Source organism: Aegilops tauschii, chromosome 7, assembly GCF_002575655.3.
Source record: "Aegilops tauschii subsp. strangulata cultivar AL8/78 chromosome 7, Aet v6.0, whole genome shotgun sequence".
Taxonomy (NCBI): domain Eukaryota; kingdom Viridiplantae; phylum Streptophyta; class Magnoliopsida; order Poales; family Poaceae; genus Aegilops; species Aegilops tauschii.
This window is the reverse complement of record NC_053041.3, coordinates 576,486,361-576,502,614: the sequence shown is the minus strand read 5'-3', so window position 1 is coordinate 576,502,614 and position 16,254 is coordinate 576,486,361.

The window sequence follows — 16,254 nt, the reverse complement described above, 5'->3', positions numbered from 1 at the left end:
CGACGGCGGGGGCGGCGGGCGGCGTCGGGGCGGCGGGCGGCGTCGGGGCAGCCTGGCGGCGTAGGCGGCGTCGGGGCGGCAACTGCTAGGTAACTCTGAAAATTTCCTAAGTGTGAACTTATATAGCAAAGCTTTTAGTCCCGGTTCGTGGCACCAACCGGGACTATAGGTAGGCATTAGTCCCGGTTGGTGCCACCAACCGGGACCAAAGCCCACTTTTCAGCAGCGCAAATGGCGGGAAGCGGCGGCCTTTGGTCCCGGTTGATGGCACCAACCGGGACTAAAGGGGGGGCATTGGTCCCGGTTGGTGCCACGAACCGGTACCAATGCACCCCTTTAGTCCCGGTTGGTGGACCAACCGGGACCAAAGGCCTCATGCTGCCCGCGTCGCGGCCAAAAGTGTAGTCCCACCTCGCTAGCCGAGGGGCGCCCGTACCAGTCTAAAAGCCCCGGCGCGGCTGCTGTCTCGAACTCCTCTAGAAGGCTTCTGGGCCTAACTTTGGCGCGCTGCCTGTTGAGCCCTCTAGCCCTTCTGGGCCTGTATTTGCAAACCCGAGGGTTGGAGGGCCCAGCGGGCAACGCCCCAACAATTGTTTTTGCCGTATTTAGTTTTTTTGTTTTCTTTTTTGCTTTATTTATTTTGTTTTGTTTCTATTTACAACAAAAAACTTATTTATTTTATTTTATTTTGTTTCTAATTACTTATTTATTTTACTTTATGATAATTCTTTTTGCTATTAAAGTTTCTATCAAAAAAAGTTCTTTATGAAAATTCTTTTTGCTGTATTTAGTTTTTTGTTTTCTTTATTTATTTTGTTTTGTTTCTACTTACAACAAAAAACTTATTTATTTTATTTTATTTTGTTTCTAATTACTTATTTATTTTACTTTATGATAATTCTTTACTTTATGATAATTTTAGTTGCATCAATTTTATATGATTTTAGTTTCAATAATACTAGAGGTTTCTTATAATGTTTTGAACAGAAAATACTTTGTTAATTTTACTTTCATAAATTTATTAAAGTTTATTTTATTTTGTCGTAACACAAGAAGTCCGAAGTTGTAATAAGTTATTAAAAATAAAAAAGAGGTGCAATGCTCGTTGATTTGCTTCAAGCCTTTCGGAATAGTGTAGACTGCACTGCACATAGCTCCATGCAGTCTACCTTATTCCTCAAGGCTTGAAGCTAAGCAACGTGAAGGTGAGCATTGCACCTCTTCTTCATCGTCTCTGCACTCAGGTCTTATAAACCGCTCCTAGTGCCTCTCAGCTAGCGAGGTGGGACTAAAAAACTGCTTAGTCAGAAACTCTAGTACCGGTTCGTGCCACGAACCGGTACTAAAGGTGCTCGTGGGGCCACAGCCTCATCAGTACCCGTTCGTGGCACCAACCGGGACCAAATGGTGGAATTGGTCCCGGTTCGTGCCACCAACCGGGACCAATGGCCTTGCACAGCGGCGTGGTGGTAGGAGTTTAGTCCCACCTCGCTAGCTGAGAGAGAGCCGGACCTGTTTATAAGGTCCGGTGCGCCTGAGCTGTCGAGCTCCTCTCTAAAGCAGGCTTACGGGCCTCACCTCTCTGTATATGCCTGTGGGCCTACTAGGCCTTCTGCGGGCCTGAATCCTGGCCCATGGATGGGTTTCTAATCGTATTCAGGCCGTGGTGGCCCAGTAGGTGGCATAATTTTTAATTTTTGGCCTGTTATTTTTCATGCATTTACTAATTATTTTGAGCTATAAGACCCTAAAATTGAAAAGCATTTCAAATGAACTCTGAAAAGGTTGAAAGTTGGCATGGTATCATCATTTCATCCACATAGCATGTGCAAGAAAGTTGAGAGGGTTACGGCAAAAACTGGATGCACTTCGTGTACAAAACGGACAATGGTATCATACTCGTCTGTTACAAAGTTGGCATGGTATCATCATAATAGTTGCGGGAGAAAGTCTTCACTTTTTCTTCGCTTGTGTCATTTGCTTATTGCGCCGTGACCATGGATAATCTTCATCGTTTATCAGGATGCTTGGGTCGGCCTTGACTTTGAAGGGAGGAATTTCATGAAACTTTTCATAATCTTCAGACATGTCAGTCTTGCCCTCCATTCCCACAATGTCCCTTTTTCCTGAAAGAACTATGTGGCGCTTTGGCTCATCGTATGATGTATTCGCTTCCTTATCTTTTCTTTTTCTCGGTCTGGTAGACATGTCCTTCACATAGATAACCTGTGCCACATCATTGGCTAGGACGAACGGTTCGTCAGTGTACCCAAGATTGTTCAGATCCACTGTTGTCATTCCGTACTGTGGGTCTACCTGTACCCCGCCTCCTGACAGATTGACCCATTTGCACTTAAACAAAGGGAACTTAAAATCATGTCCGTAGTCAAGTTCCCATATGTCCATTATGTAAGCATAATATGTGTCCTTTCCCCTCTCGGTTGCTGCATCAAAGCGGACACCGCTGTTTTGGTTGGTGCTCTTTTGATCTTGGGCGATCGTGTAAAATGTATTCCCATTTATCTCGTATCCTTTGTAAATCAATACAGTCGAAGATGGTCCCCTGGACAACGAGTACAACTCATCACAAACAGTGGTGTCACCTCTGAGACGTGTTTCCAACCAACTGTTGAAAGTCCTGATGTGTTCACATGTAATCCAGTCGTCACACTGCTCCGGGTGTTTGGAGCGCAGACTGTTCTTGTGTTCATCGACATACGGGGTCACCAAGGTAGAGTTCTGTAGAACTGTGTAGTGTGCTTGAGACCAAGAATATTCGTCCCTGCATATTATTGAGTCCCCTCCAAGCGTGCCTTTTCCAGTCAGTCTCCCCTCATACCGCGATTTAGGGAGACCTATCTTCTTAAGGCCAGGAATGAAGTCAACACAAAACCCAATGACATCCTCTTTTTGATGGCCCATGCAGATGCTTCCTTCTGGCCTAGCGCGGTTACAGACATATTTCTTTAGGACTCCCATGAACCTCTCAAAGGGGAACATATTGTGTAGAAATACGGGCCCCAGAATGACAATCTCGTCGACTAGATGAACTAGGACGTGCGTCATGATATTGAAGAAAGATGGTGGGAACACCAGCTCGAAACTGACAAGACATTGCGCCACATCACTCCTTAGCCTTGGTATGATTTCTGGATCGATCACCTTCTGAGAGATTGCATTGAGGAATGCACATAGCTTCACAATGGCTAATCGGACGTTTTCCGGTAGAAGCCCCCTCAATGCAACCTGAAGCAGTTGCGTCATAATCACGTGGCAGTCATGAGACTTTAGGTTCTGGAACTTTTTCTCTGGCATATTTATTATTCCCTTTATATTCGACGAGAAGCCAGTCGGGACCTTCATACTGAGCAGGCACTCAAAGAAGATTTATTTCTCTTCTTTCGTAAGAGCGTAGCTGGCAGGACCTTCATACTGCTTCGGAGGCATGCCGTCTTTTTCGTGCAAACGTTGCAGGTCCTCCCATGCCTCAGGTGTATCTTTTGTCTTCCCATACACGCCCAAGAAGCCTAGCAGGTTCACGCAAAGGTTCTTCGTCACGTGCATCACGTCGATTGAAGAGCGGACCTCTAGCTCTTTCCAGTAGGGTAGGTCCCAAAATATAGATTTCTTCTTCCACATGGGTGCGTGTCCCTCAGCGTCATTCGGAACAGCTAGTCCGCCGGGACCCTTTTCAAAGATTACGTGTAAATTATTGACCATAGCAAGTACGTGATCACCGGTACGCATGGCGGGCTTCTTCCGGTGATCTGCCTCGCCTTTGAAATGCTTGCCTTTCTTTCGACATTGATGGTTGGTCGGAAGAAATCGACGATGGCCCAGGTACACATTCTTCCTGCATTTGTCCAGGTATATACTTTCAGTGTCATCTAAACAGTGCGTGCATGCGTGGTATCCCTTGTTTGTCTGTCCTGAAAGGTTACTGAGAGCGGGCCAATCATTGATGGTTACAAACTGCAACGCATGCAGGTTAAATTCCTCCTGTTTGTGCTTATCCCACGTACGTACACCGTTTCCATTCCACAACTGTAAAAGTTCTTCAACTAATGGCCTTAGGTACACATCAATGTCGTTGCCGGGTTGCTTAAGGCCTTGGATGAGAACTGGCATCATAATGAACTTCCGCTTCATGCACATCCAAGGAGGAAGGTTATACATACATAGAGTCACGGGCCAGGTGCTGTGATTGCTGCTCTGCTCCCCGAAAGGATTAATGCCATCCACGCTTAAACCAAACCATACGTTCCTTGGGTCAGCTGCAAACTCAACCCAGTACTTTCTCTCGATATTTCTCCACTGCGACCCGTCAGCGGGTGCTCTCAACTTCCCGTCTTTCTTACGGTCCTCACTGTGCCATCGCATCAACTTGGCATGCTCTTCGTTTCTGAACAGACGTTTCAAACGTGGTATTATAGGAGCATACCACATCACCTTCGCAGGAACCCTCTTCCTGGGGGGCTCGCCGTCAACATCACCAGGGTCATCTCGTCTGATCTTATACCGCAATGCACCGCATACCGGGCATGCGTTCAGATCCTTGTACGCACCGTGGTAGAGGATGCAGTCATTAGGGCATGCATGTATCTTCTGCACCTCCAATCCTAGAGGGCATACGAACTTCTTTGCTGCGTATGTACTGTCGGGCAATTCGTTATCCTTTGGAAGCTTCTTCTTCAATATTTTCAATAGCTTCTCAAATCCTTTGTCAGGCACAGCATTCTCTCCCTTCCACTGCAACAATTCCAGTACGGTACCGAGCTTTGTGTTGCCATCTTCGCAATTGGGGTACAATCCTTTTTTGTGATCCTCTAACATGCGATCGAACTTCAGCTTCTTCTTTTGACTTTCACATTGCGTCCTTGCATCGACAATGACCCGGCGGAGATCATCATCATCGGGTACTGGTTCCTCTTGATCTTCAGCAGCTTCCCCCCTTGCAGCATCATTGGGCACATCGTCTGGTTCCTCTTGATCTTCAGCAGCTTCCCCCGTTGCAGCACCACCGTATTCAGGGGGCACATAGTTGTCATCATCCTCTTCTTCTTCGCCGTCTTCCATCATAACCCCTATTTCTCCGTGCCTCGTCCAAACATTATAGTGTGGCATGAAACCCTTGTAAAGCAGGTGGGTGTGAAGGATTTTCCGGTCAGAGTAAGACTTCGTATTCCCACATATAGGGCATGGACAACACATAAAACCATTCTGCTTGTTTGCCTCAGCCACTTCGAGAAAATCATGCACGCCCTTAATGTACTCGGAGGTTTGTCTGTCACCGTACATCCATTGCCGGTTCATCTGCGTGCATTATATATAATTAAGTGTGTCAAAAACCATTATAGAACATCATGAATAGATAATTAAGTGACCAAATTAATAGAAGTTCATCATCACATTAAAACCAAAGTACATACATAGTTCTCATCTAACAACATATATATAGCTCTCCAGAGCATCTAATTAATTAAACCATACATTGAAACTATGTAAAACATTTCAATGCGAAAACAAATGCGATCATAATCGCAACCAAGGTAACAATTGATCCAACGGCATAATGATACCAAGCCTCGGTATGAATGGCATATTTTCTAATCTTTCTAATCTTCAAGCGCATTGCATCCATCTTGATCTTGTGATCATCGACGACATCCGCAACATGCAACTCCAATATCATCTTCTCCTCCTCAATTTTTTTTATTTTTTCCTTCAAGTAATTGTTTTCTTCTTCAACTAAATTTAACCTCTCGACAATAGGGTCGGTTAGAATTTCCGGTTCAACCACCTCCTAGATAAATAAAATCTATGTCACGTTGGTCGGTATATTTGTCATAAACAATAAATGAACCAAATAGTTATAAAAAGATAATATATACCACATCCGAATCATACACAGGACGAGGGCCGACGGGGGCGGATACCAAAACCATCGCACTATGTAATAAGAAGGAATAATAAAAGTAACAAAATTAGACAAGTATCTATCTAAAGTAAGAATTTTTTCCTTTCAGAAAGAAGATAAGAACAAGAGTCTCACCACGGTGGTGCTGGCGACGAGATCGGGGCGGGTGATCGACGGCGGTGAAGACGGGGATGGGACGTGACGGACCGCTAAACCTAGACAAATCTTGGGGAAAATGGAGCTCGGAGGTCGAGTTTCCAGAGGAGAAAGATTAACTAGTGTGGCTGAGACATTTCATCGAACACCTCATGTGCATAGGAGGTGAGCTAGAGCACCCAAATGCCCTCCCCTCGCCGGCCAGAAAAAACAGAGCTCTGTGGATTGCTCTGCTGTGGCGATGGGGTATATATAGGAAACTCGTTGGTCCCGGTTCGTGGCACCAACCGGGACTAAAGGCCTTTGGTCCCAGTTGGTGCCACGAACCGGGACCAATGCCCCCTTTAATCCCGGTTGGTGGCACCAACCGGGATCAAAGGCCTTGTGCTGCCCCGCGTCAAAAGTTTAGTCCCACCTCGCTAGTTGAGAGGGCTCGAGAGTGGTTTATAAGCTGTGCTGCGCCCACACTCTCGAGCTCCTCTCAACTGCAGGCTTTCGGGCCTAACCGTTCTCTCTGCCTGTGGGGCCTTCTGCGGGCCTGAATCCTGGCCCATGTATGGGTTTCAAGTCGTATTCAGGCCGTGGTGGCCTAGTAGGTGGCATAATTTTTTTCTCTGTTTTTTGTTTTCTCTTTTGCTTTATTTGTTTTGTTTTGTTTCTACTTACAGCAAAAAACATATTTATTTTATTTCTAATTACTTATGTATTTTACTTTAGTTATTTTATTTTTATTTATGTTACTGCTACTATTTTTATTTAATTTATTAAGGTTTATTTATTTTAGTTACTATAGTTTATTTTATTTATTTTATTAAGGTTTATTTATTTTTATTTATTTTATTAAGGTTTATTTATTTATTTACTATAAAAAATGAACATAGATGCGCCTATAGAGAAAATTCAACCTAAATTCATAATAAATTTCTATGAAATTCAAAGAAATTTACTGTGAATTTAGGTCGAATTCCCTGTATAAGGGCATCTATTTTCACTTTGAGAGGAGCTCAACAAGGCAGAGAGGGACGGGCTTATAAACTGATGTGAGCGACCTTCGGTTGGCGAGGTGGGACTAAACACTGGCCGCAACTAGGACCAGCCCTTTAGTCCCGGTTTGTGGTATGAACCGGGACTAAAGGGTGGTGGGCCAGGAGCGTGGCCCATTGGTCCCGGTTTGTCCCACCAACCGGGACCAAAGGGTCCGGACGAACCGGGACCAGTGCCCCCACGAGGCCCGGCAGGCCCCTGGCCGCACGAACCGGGACCAATGCTCACATTAATCCCGGTTCGTGATTGAACCGGGACTAATGTGAATATTGCCCTGTGACCAAAGCCCAGTTTTCTACTAGTGTGCTGTTCATTTTCACTATCGACCCGCTGCAACAAATTTTGGATATGGCAACGACTAATGGGCACATTCAAAGATTGAGAGGGAGAGGAGCATGTCTCGTACCTCTTTATATGCCGATGATGTGGCTATCTTCTTAGCGCCCATCAAGGACCATGAGCGGCTGCAGTCTATTCTATTCCTTCCATCGGCGATGCATGCCCGTGGTGAAGTTCGACACGTCTTTTCACCCGTTTGAAACACGAGCCGGCAGGTGTACTCCTTGATGTAGACTGGCGCTTACAGCCGAGGTGGGATTCTGCCCTATGATGAACAGTGCGAGAATAGGCCCAGAGCCGGCGCTTAAAGAAATCCTAGACTGCTAATAGAACTAGTTGTACATGGCCTGGTCCAGATCCCGAGCAGCTATTTTCTGGGCGGACGGGGGAGATAACCGGGTGCCTAGACACCCGGGTGTTGAAAATCCAATCTCTATGTTTTTTGATCAACTATTGCATCTTAAGTTTATGTCGCAAGTGATGATGTTGTATCGATCGGAACTATATATTCTCGTACTGCTATTTGTATGCCACTCATGTTATTGAATCTCTCTGTTAGGTCTCTTCAATTCGGGGATCGCAGTTGTCACAAATCTTGCCAGGCCTGGTTGGCTGAAATAGTGAATACCATAGGCAATGAACTAAGCAGGGAATAGTATGGCAGAAGTGTAACTAAATCTGCTTATCCTTCGTTTAACTGTTCTAAAATTGCATCTTGGGAAAAAGAGGCAGCAAATTCATAATCGGGTCCATCGTTTAACGTCGTTTTGAAAATTGCAGTTGCTGGCAGGATATCTGACAAATAGACGAGTGTGGCTCAGTGTATGCAAAATTATGGATCAAGATTTGTTCCTGTGCAGCTGTTGACAATAGTAGTATCTATTATTATTAGTCTGTGTTGACTTTTTGTAAGTTAATGTCAAATCTGAATCTTCTTGTAGGTCTAAGATACGTTATATCACTCCGTCCGGGTTTATTGGCTCCCTTCATATTTTAGGTCAAACTTTGATCATCTGTAAAACTAACAATAAATTATATGACATGAAAATTATATGTATGGATTTGTATTTGAAAGAGATTTTCCATGGTATATTTTTTGTGGCATATAGATTACAAATTATTAGTTAATTTTTTAAAAAAACCGTACCATACATTTTAATGAGAGACGACGTCAATTTTTTTTAGATAAACACAAAATATGTTGTGTATAGTGCCTTTTCCTCTGTACTTCTGCGCCAGCGAAACTGGGACGGCCAGATCGGCCGCCAACTTTTTGGTGCGCCTACGACGCCCACGATTTTGCATGGCACTCCTGGGCAACAACCAAACAGCCCCTAAATGCCCTGACGCGGGACCCCGGACAATCAGTTGAGGCGGCAGTGTGCGGCGTCGGCTGCGTCAGAGCGAGCCCCCGGCGGCAAGCGGGAAATTGTGCACGCGCGCCCGTCACCCCTTCTTCTTGGGTTCAAAATTTTCGGCCTCCCACCCACCACCTCCCGCTGAATCCATCCGATCAGAATCAGATCGCGCGCGCACCATCGCTCCCTCTTTTTCGGTTTTCCCACCCACGTCTCCAAAGCCATTGACGGCATGGGCCTCGACATGGAAGAGATGGGCCCATAATTGGTGAGTGATGAGAAGCCCTGGGGTTATCCCTCACCGTGCGGCGGACCCTGAAGAAACCAGCTTGCTGCGGGCGGTGAGCTGGCTAGGGGTTCTTCCAACCAAATCATGGCGGCGCCCTCTTCCGCAGCACCGGCGCCTGGCGTCTCGTTTGCTAGCTTGGTCGCGCCTAATCGGCGACCCCCTGGCCTTTCCCCGTCTCTGGTAGGCAGCGAACGGCGACGATGGCCGCCATCGCCGGAGCAGACGACGAGAGGAAAACTCAGCCCCTCGTGCGGTAAGCTCCGCGCGTACGTTCCTGGTGGGAGCTAAAGGATCTCTTGCCTGGAAAGAATGGAGAAGTAACGCGGCTTAGGCTTTGGTTGTTGTTCGATTTGCAGCGATGACGCGCCCAAGCTGCTCGCCGCCCTCAAGGAGATGAAGGACGGGCTCGACCTTGTCAGGGCCAAGGTTGAGTCGCTCACCCGCAAGGTACCCCCGCCCGCCGGAATTGGGAACCATGAGGGAATGGTAATTCTGGTTCGTAAACTTTTCTATGGGCAATTTGTAGTTCACGAAGAAAAGCTATTCATGAGGACATTTTCCGGAGTCCTTGGTCGGTAAACGGTCGATAAACGTCCGATAAACGGGCTCATGCAGAAGAATAACAAGACAAGGCAAGCTTTTGCGGTCGCCAAACCGAACCACTGGATTTCACCGCCGACGAGCTATGTAAAGATGATTGTTGATGTTGCCATCTCGAGGAATGGGAAGTTTGGGGCTTTAGTGGTGATCTGTCGAGACCAAGACAGGATGTTCATTGGAGCTTCCACTATGTTTTCCCCTTGCATAATAGACCCCCCATTCTTGAGGCGTTAGCAATACGGGAGACAATGGCTCTTGCGGAGGACACATACTCTCAAAGGATCTTCATGGTCCAGATTGCAAGGTAGTGCTTGATGCTATTAGTAGCGGTAGCGCACCCCCTTATGATGCGGTGATTAATGAGATTAGAGAGCATATTTCTAGTTTTAATTATTATATCATTAGTCACGAGTTTTGAACCTCAAATGTTGAGGCTCACAATCTTGCTAAACATGGTCTGACTTTAGGGGTTCGCCGCCGTGCATGGTTAGGCCAACCCGGAAACCTTATTTTCGTCCCTGTATATGTGGTGATGACATAATAAAGGTAGCGAGTCAGTCTTAAAAAAAGCTTAGTTGCGAGCTTCGTTGTCTCAAAAACAGTTTCGAGCTTCATAGTTCAAACTCTAAATTCATGTTTTTTATAGAGGGTCCCATATGATCTCTGGGAATTGTTCTTTCTGATAATAGCTTCATGTATTCCTCCTCTTATGTCTCAATATCATTGACAACACTTAGTCAACAGACACAACATGTAATCAACCGGGGCTTGATTGTATAGCTAAATCATCCTTGTCTATTAGATCCTCTGTGGTTTGGGAAGATGCTATCCCGGACTTTATTTTTCACCTTATCTAAGAAATAAAGTATTACATTGTCGAAAAAACCGCGCTTGATTTTTTGGCGGGCTGTAGGTGTCGGTAGACCGGCGCAAGCACCCGGCTGGCTGCTGCCCAGCCACTAGATTGAGCCATCCGCATCGTAAGATGCCTCTTTCGGAATCGTCTCCTTCCTCTTGGTCAACGCAAAAAGGAAACACGATTCTCTTTCTGCCTGCTAGCCCTCGCCCTGCCACAGGTGTCTCTACCCTCAGCAATGACATGTATGCGCTCCGGCGAGGGCTACAGCCGTCCTCTTGCAAAGAAGCAACTCACATCGCTGCTCGTCGTCTTCATTCTCCCCTTCATCTATGAGCACGCCTTCTTCTCATGTTGCCATGGATTCCACATCTAGAACAGCAGATCTGCCATTGGACGGGTTCAGCCCCACAACAGCACCCTCCTATCTCGCATGTCGTCTGCGTCAGCTCGCCGCAACTCTACCGTCGCAACACGTGGGGTGCAAAACCGCCGTGTGGGTCATCGACTCGCCCCGCAGCTTATTCTGTCGCAGGTTGAAGCTTATTCCAACTATGGTTGAAGCTTTCTCTGTCAGTGATTGTACCTTTTCCTGTTTTTTCATTTATGGAGGAAGCTTTCACGTCAATGGTCGTAATATTTTCTCTTGCGCAGTGCCCTGGTTGAAGCATTTTCTATTGCTGATTGAAACTTTTCTCATATACGGTGGAAGCTTTTCATGTCAATGGTTGCAGCAACCCACGACCATGGTTCCAGCTCGCCGCGGTCACAGTTCCAGCAAGCCGATTTCACGGTTTTAGCAACCTCCACAACTATGGTTCCAGCTCGTCGCGCCATGATTGTCGCAGCTCGCCGCCATGCGAGATCTTGCATCTTGTAGCCATGTCGGATGCAGCTTGGCGCTGCCGTGTCGCCCTTGCAACACTGTGCCCCTACCCGCGTCGCGCGTGGCCAGTCGGCCTTGTGGCAGCTCGAAGGAGAGCCATGGCCTAGGTCACTGGGAGGAAGTGAGAAGGTGTGTTTGGGAAGCACGAGGGCTACGGAGATGAGGGCTTTCGTGGGGGGACTGAGCGTGGGGCATCGGAGAGAGATGGTTGGCGGCAGAAACATGGCTGCAGCCTGGGTGTTGGCGCAGCTAGCCCTAGCAGACGGCGGCGATCAGCGGAGACAAGGTCGGAGAGGAAGAAGAAGGACAAAGAGGATTTTCAGGCACTCAAACACCCTGCCGCACGAACGACGTTTTTTCTGTTTTCTCCTCGAACTCGAACTCGAACACATAGCACAATACACTGGTGAGGTGAGGGCTTTATACCCGCGTGCCCACACACGCCAGCGCGCGCCCATACGCACCCACTCACCCACTCCGCACGCCCCGCGCGCTCCGGCTCGAGCACGCCCATCGCGCGCCTCGGCTGCACCCGACGCCCGATGCGGTCTCCATACCCGCGCATTGCGCCAACTTACTCACGCACACACGCACACATCCACGAAGACACACACGCACCCGTGCCCGCCACGGGCCGGACCCGACGCGTCCACCGCATGCATACACGCGCACCGCGTCTGAGCCCGCTGTGGCTTATTGCCCTACATTCACCCCCCTAAGCCACAGCCTATAGGAGGCCGGCGTCCTCAACGCTGATGTCCGCCAGCAACGCCCGCTCCTCCACCACTGCCGCCTTCCTTTGATGAGTGTACTTGTACCAGAAATGGCCGCGCTGCCCGCAGTTGTAGCAGCGGTCGCGCCAGTTCCCGTCGTTGCTCGACGCCACGCTCCTGTCGCCGTCGTCGTCCCGAGCACCGCCCTGCTGCCGCTCCCGCACCGCCCACTGCGCCACCGTCAGGAGTAGCTGATCGCCCCCGTGCTCGCCGTCGTCTTGTCCGCGACGCCGCGTCCGCTCGTCGAATGGCCGCTTGGGGCGACTATATGTACAGCACCCCTGAGCACCTGGCCAACATAGTATCCACATAGCAACCCACCCAACCAGATCGAGAAGGGGAGGTTCCGACGGAATCGATCTCGATGGCGGCGCCAGCATCCCCCGAGTGGTTGAGGTTGTACCTTAACGAGGGGTATGGAATCAAGAAGCAGGTGATGGTGAAGATAGACAATCGGAATAGCTACATCAAGTGGCTGCTCAAGTGGGACAAGAAGCCTCGCGATCCCCTGCCCAACTTCCCGGAGGAGCTCCGCGAGGCCATGGACGCCATCAAGGCCGAGCGCGACGAGAACGAGAGGGTCCTCGCCGAATTCAAGCGCGACCGCTACGCCTACATCCAGGTCGACGTCTTCAACGACGACGACCCAAGGGCCAACCTCCCCGCCGACCAGTACGAGGTCATCCCCCACGACAGCGACCAAGAAGCTTGATCTACTGAGCAGCATCTATCTGTCTGTCTAATGTGTGCCATGGATTAGAGTAGGATTCCTCCTGGCGATCGATCTATTGTGTCTTAAGTTTTTTTTAATCAACTATTGGTCTTATAATAAGTTTATGTCCGCAAGTGATGACGTTGTATGAATCGGAACTACTAGTATTCTCCTAGTGCTATTGGTGTGCCACTCATGTTATTGTATCTCTCTGTTACGTCTCTTCAATTGGGGGATCGCAGTTGTCACAAATCTTGGCAGGGGCGCAGGGCTGGTTGGCTGAAATTGTAAATACCATTGGCAACGAACTAAGCAGGGCATTGTATGGCTGAAGTGTAATTAAATTTGCTTATCGTTCGTTCAACTGTTCTAAAATTGCATCTTGGGAAAAAGATGGCAGTAGATTCATAATCGGGTCCTTCGTTTAACGTCGTTTTAAAAATTGCAGTTGCAGGCAGGATATCTGACAAATAGACCAGTGTGGCTCACTGTATGCAAAATTATAGATCAAGATTTGTTCCTGTGCAGCTGTTGACAATAGTAGTATATCTTATTATTAGTCTGTGTTGACTTTTTGTAAGTTAATGTCAAATCTGAATCTTCTGTAGGTCTAAGATATGTTCTATCACTCCGTCCGGGTTTATTGGCCCCCCTTCGTATTTTAGGTCAAACTTTGATCATCTGTAAAACTAACAAAATATAAATTGGTGATATGGAAAGTATATGTTGAATTTGTATTTGAAAGAGATTTTCCATGGTATATTTTTTGTGGCATGTAGGTTGCAAATTATTAGTTAATCTTTTAAAAAACCGCACCATACATACATTTTAATGAGAGAGGACGCCAAATTTTTTTAGATAAACACAAAATATGTTGCGTATAGGCAGTTGAACGAAACAGATTATCCAGAAAACCTTTTGGGGCAGAATGGTAAGGGGCTGTTTGGATTCGATTCCACGCACGCCCAGCCAATATTTTATCGTTGATCGGAGCACTGCAGCTTGTTCGGATGGGATCCAAAGTTTTGGCTCGGCAACTCACTCTGCCTTTTCCTCTGTACTTCTGCGCCAATTCATTGGCGAAACTGGGACGGCCAGATCAGGCGCCAACTTTTTGGTGCGTCCGCGACGCCCACGATTTGGCATGGCACTCCTGGGCAACAACCAAACAGCCCCTAAATTCCCTGACGCGGGAGCCCGGACAATTAGTTGAGGTGGCAGTGCGCGGCGTCGGCTGCGTCAGAGCGAGCCCCCGCCGGCAAGCGGGAAATTGTGCACGCGCGCCCGTCGCCCCTTCTTCTTGGGTTCAAAATTTTTGGCCTCCCACCCACCACCTCCTGCTGAATCCATCCGATCAGAATCAGGTTGCGCGCGCGCCATCGCTCCCTCTTTTCCGGTTGTCCCACCCACGCCTCCAAAGCCATTGACGGCATGGGCCTCCACATGGAATTGCAGCTGAGATGGGCCCATAATTGGTGAGTGATGAAAAGCCCTGGGGTCATCCCTCACCGCGCGGCGGACCCCAAAGAAACCAGCTTGCTGCGAGCGGTGAGCTGGCTAGGGGTTTCTTCCAACCAAATCACGGCAGCGCCCTCTTCCACAGCAACGGCGCCTGGCGGCTCGTTTGCTTGCTTGGCCGCACCTAATCGGCGACCCCCTGGCCTTTCCCCGTCTCGGGCAGGCAGCGAACAACGACGATGGCCGCCGTCGCCGGAGCAGACGACGAGAGGAAAACTCAGCCCCTCGTGCGGTAAGCTCCGCCCGTAACTTCCCGGTGGGAGCTACAGGATCTCTCGCCTGGAAAGAATGGAGAAGTAACGCGGCTTAGGCTTTGGTTGTTGTTCGATTTGCAGCGATGACGCGCCCAACACTAGTAGAAAACTGGGCTTTGGTCACAGGGCAATATTCACATTAGTCCCGGTTCAGTCACGAACCGGGACTAATGTGAGCATTGGTCCCGGTTCGTGCGGCCAGGGTCCTGCCGGGCCTCGTGGGGGCATTGGTCCCGATTCGTCCGGCCCCTTTGGTCCCGGTTAGTGGGACAAACCGGGACCAATGGGCCTCGCTCCTGGCCCACCACCATTGGTCCCGGTTGGTGGCTTGAACCGGGACGAGAGGCTCACCCTTTAGTCCCGGTTCATACCACAAACCGGGACTAAAGGGTTGGTCCTAGTTGCGGTCAGAGTTTAGTCCCACCTCGCCAACCGAAGGCCGCTCACACCGGTTTATAAGCCCGTCCCTCTCTGCCTTGTTGAGCTCCTCTCAAAGTGAAAATAGATGCCCTCATACAAGGAATTTGACCTAAATTCAGAGTAAATTTCTTTGAATTTCATAGAAATTTATTATGAATTTAGGTTGAATTTTCTCTATAGGAGCATCTATGTTCATTTTTTATAGTAAATAAAATAAATAAACCTTAATAAAAGAAATAAAAGTAAATAAACCTTAATACAATAAAATAAAATAAAATAAAATAAACTATAGTAAATAAAATAAATAAACCTTAATAAAATAAATAAAAATAGCAGCAGTAAAATAAATAAAAATAGCAGCAGTAAAATAAATAAAAATAGCAGCAGTAAAATAAATAAAAATAAAATAAATAAAGTAAAATACATAAGTAATTAGAAACAAAATGGAATAAAATAAATAAGTGTTTTGTTGTAAGTAGAAACAAAACAAAATAAATAAAGCAAAAGAGAAAACAAAAAACAGGGAAAATATTATGCCACCTACTGGGCCACCACGGCCTGAATACGACTTGAAACCCATCCATGGGCCAGGATTCAGGCCTGCAGAAGGCCCAGTAGGCCCCACAGGCAAAGAGAACGGTTTGGCCCGAAGGCCTGCTGTTGAGAGGAGCTCGAGAGGTTGGGCGCAGCAGCGCTTATAAACCACTCTCAAGCTCTCTCAACTAGCGAGGTGGGACTAAACTTTGGCCGCGACGCGGGCAGCACATGTGCTTTGGTCCCGGTTGGTGGCACCAACCGGGACTAAAGGTGGGCATGGGTACCGGGTAGAAACTAAAATAATCAATTAAAATATGCTGTTATGATCAACTAAAACAAAACTATAGTATTCTTCAATAGCCAAAAGAATCAACAAAAAAGCTTTTATAAAACTCCAATAGCAAAAGGAATTTTCATAAAGAATGTTTTTGTTAGAAACTTTAATAGCAAAAAGCATTATCATAAAGATTTTTTTGTTAGAAACTAAAATAACAGAATCTGTTTTTGAATAGAATCATAAAACACAGTAATTTTAAATAGCAGGAAAAAGAATCACTCCAAAATCTATTTTTATAGTAAAGTTAATCACAAACTA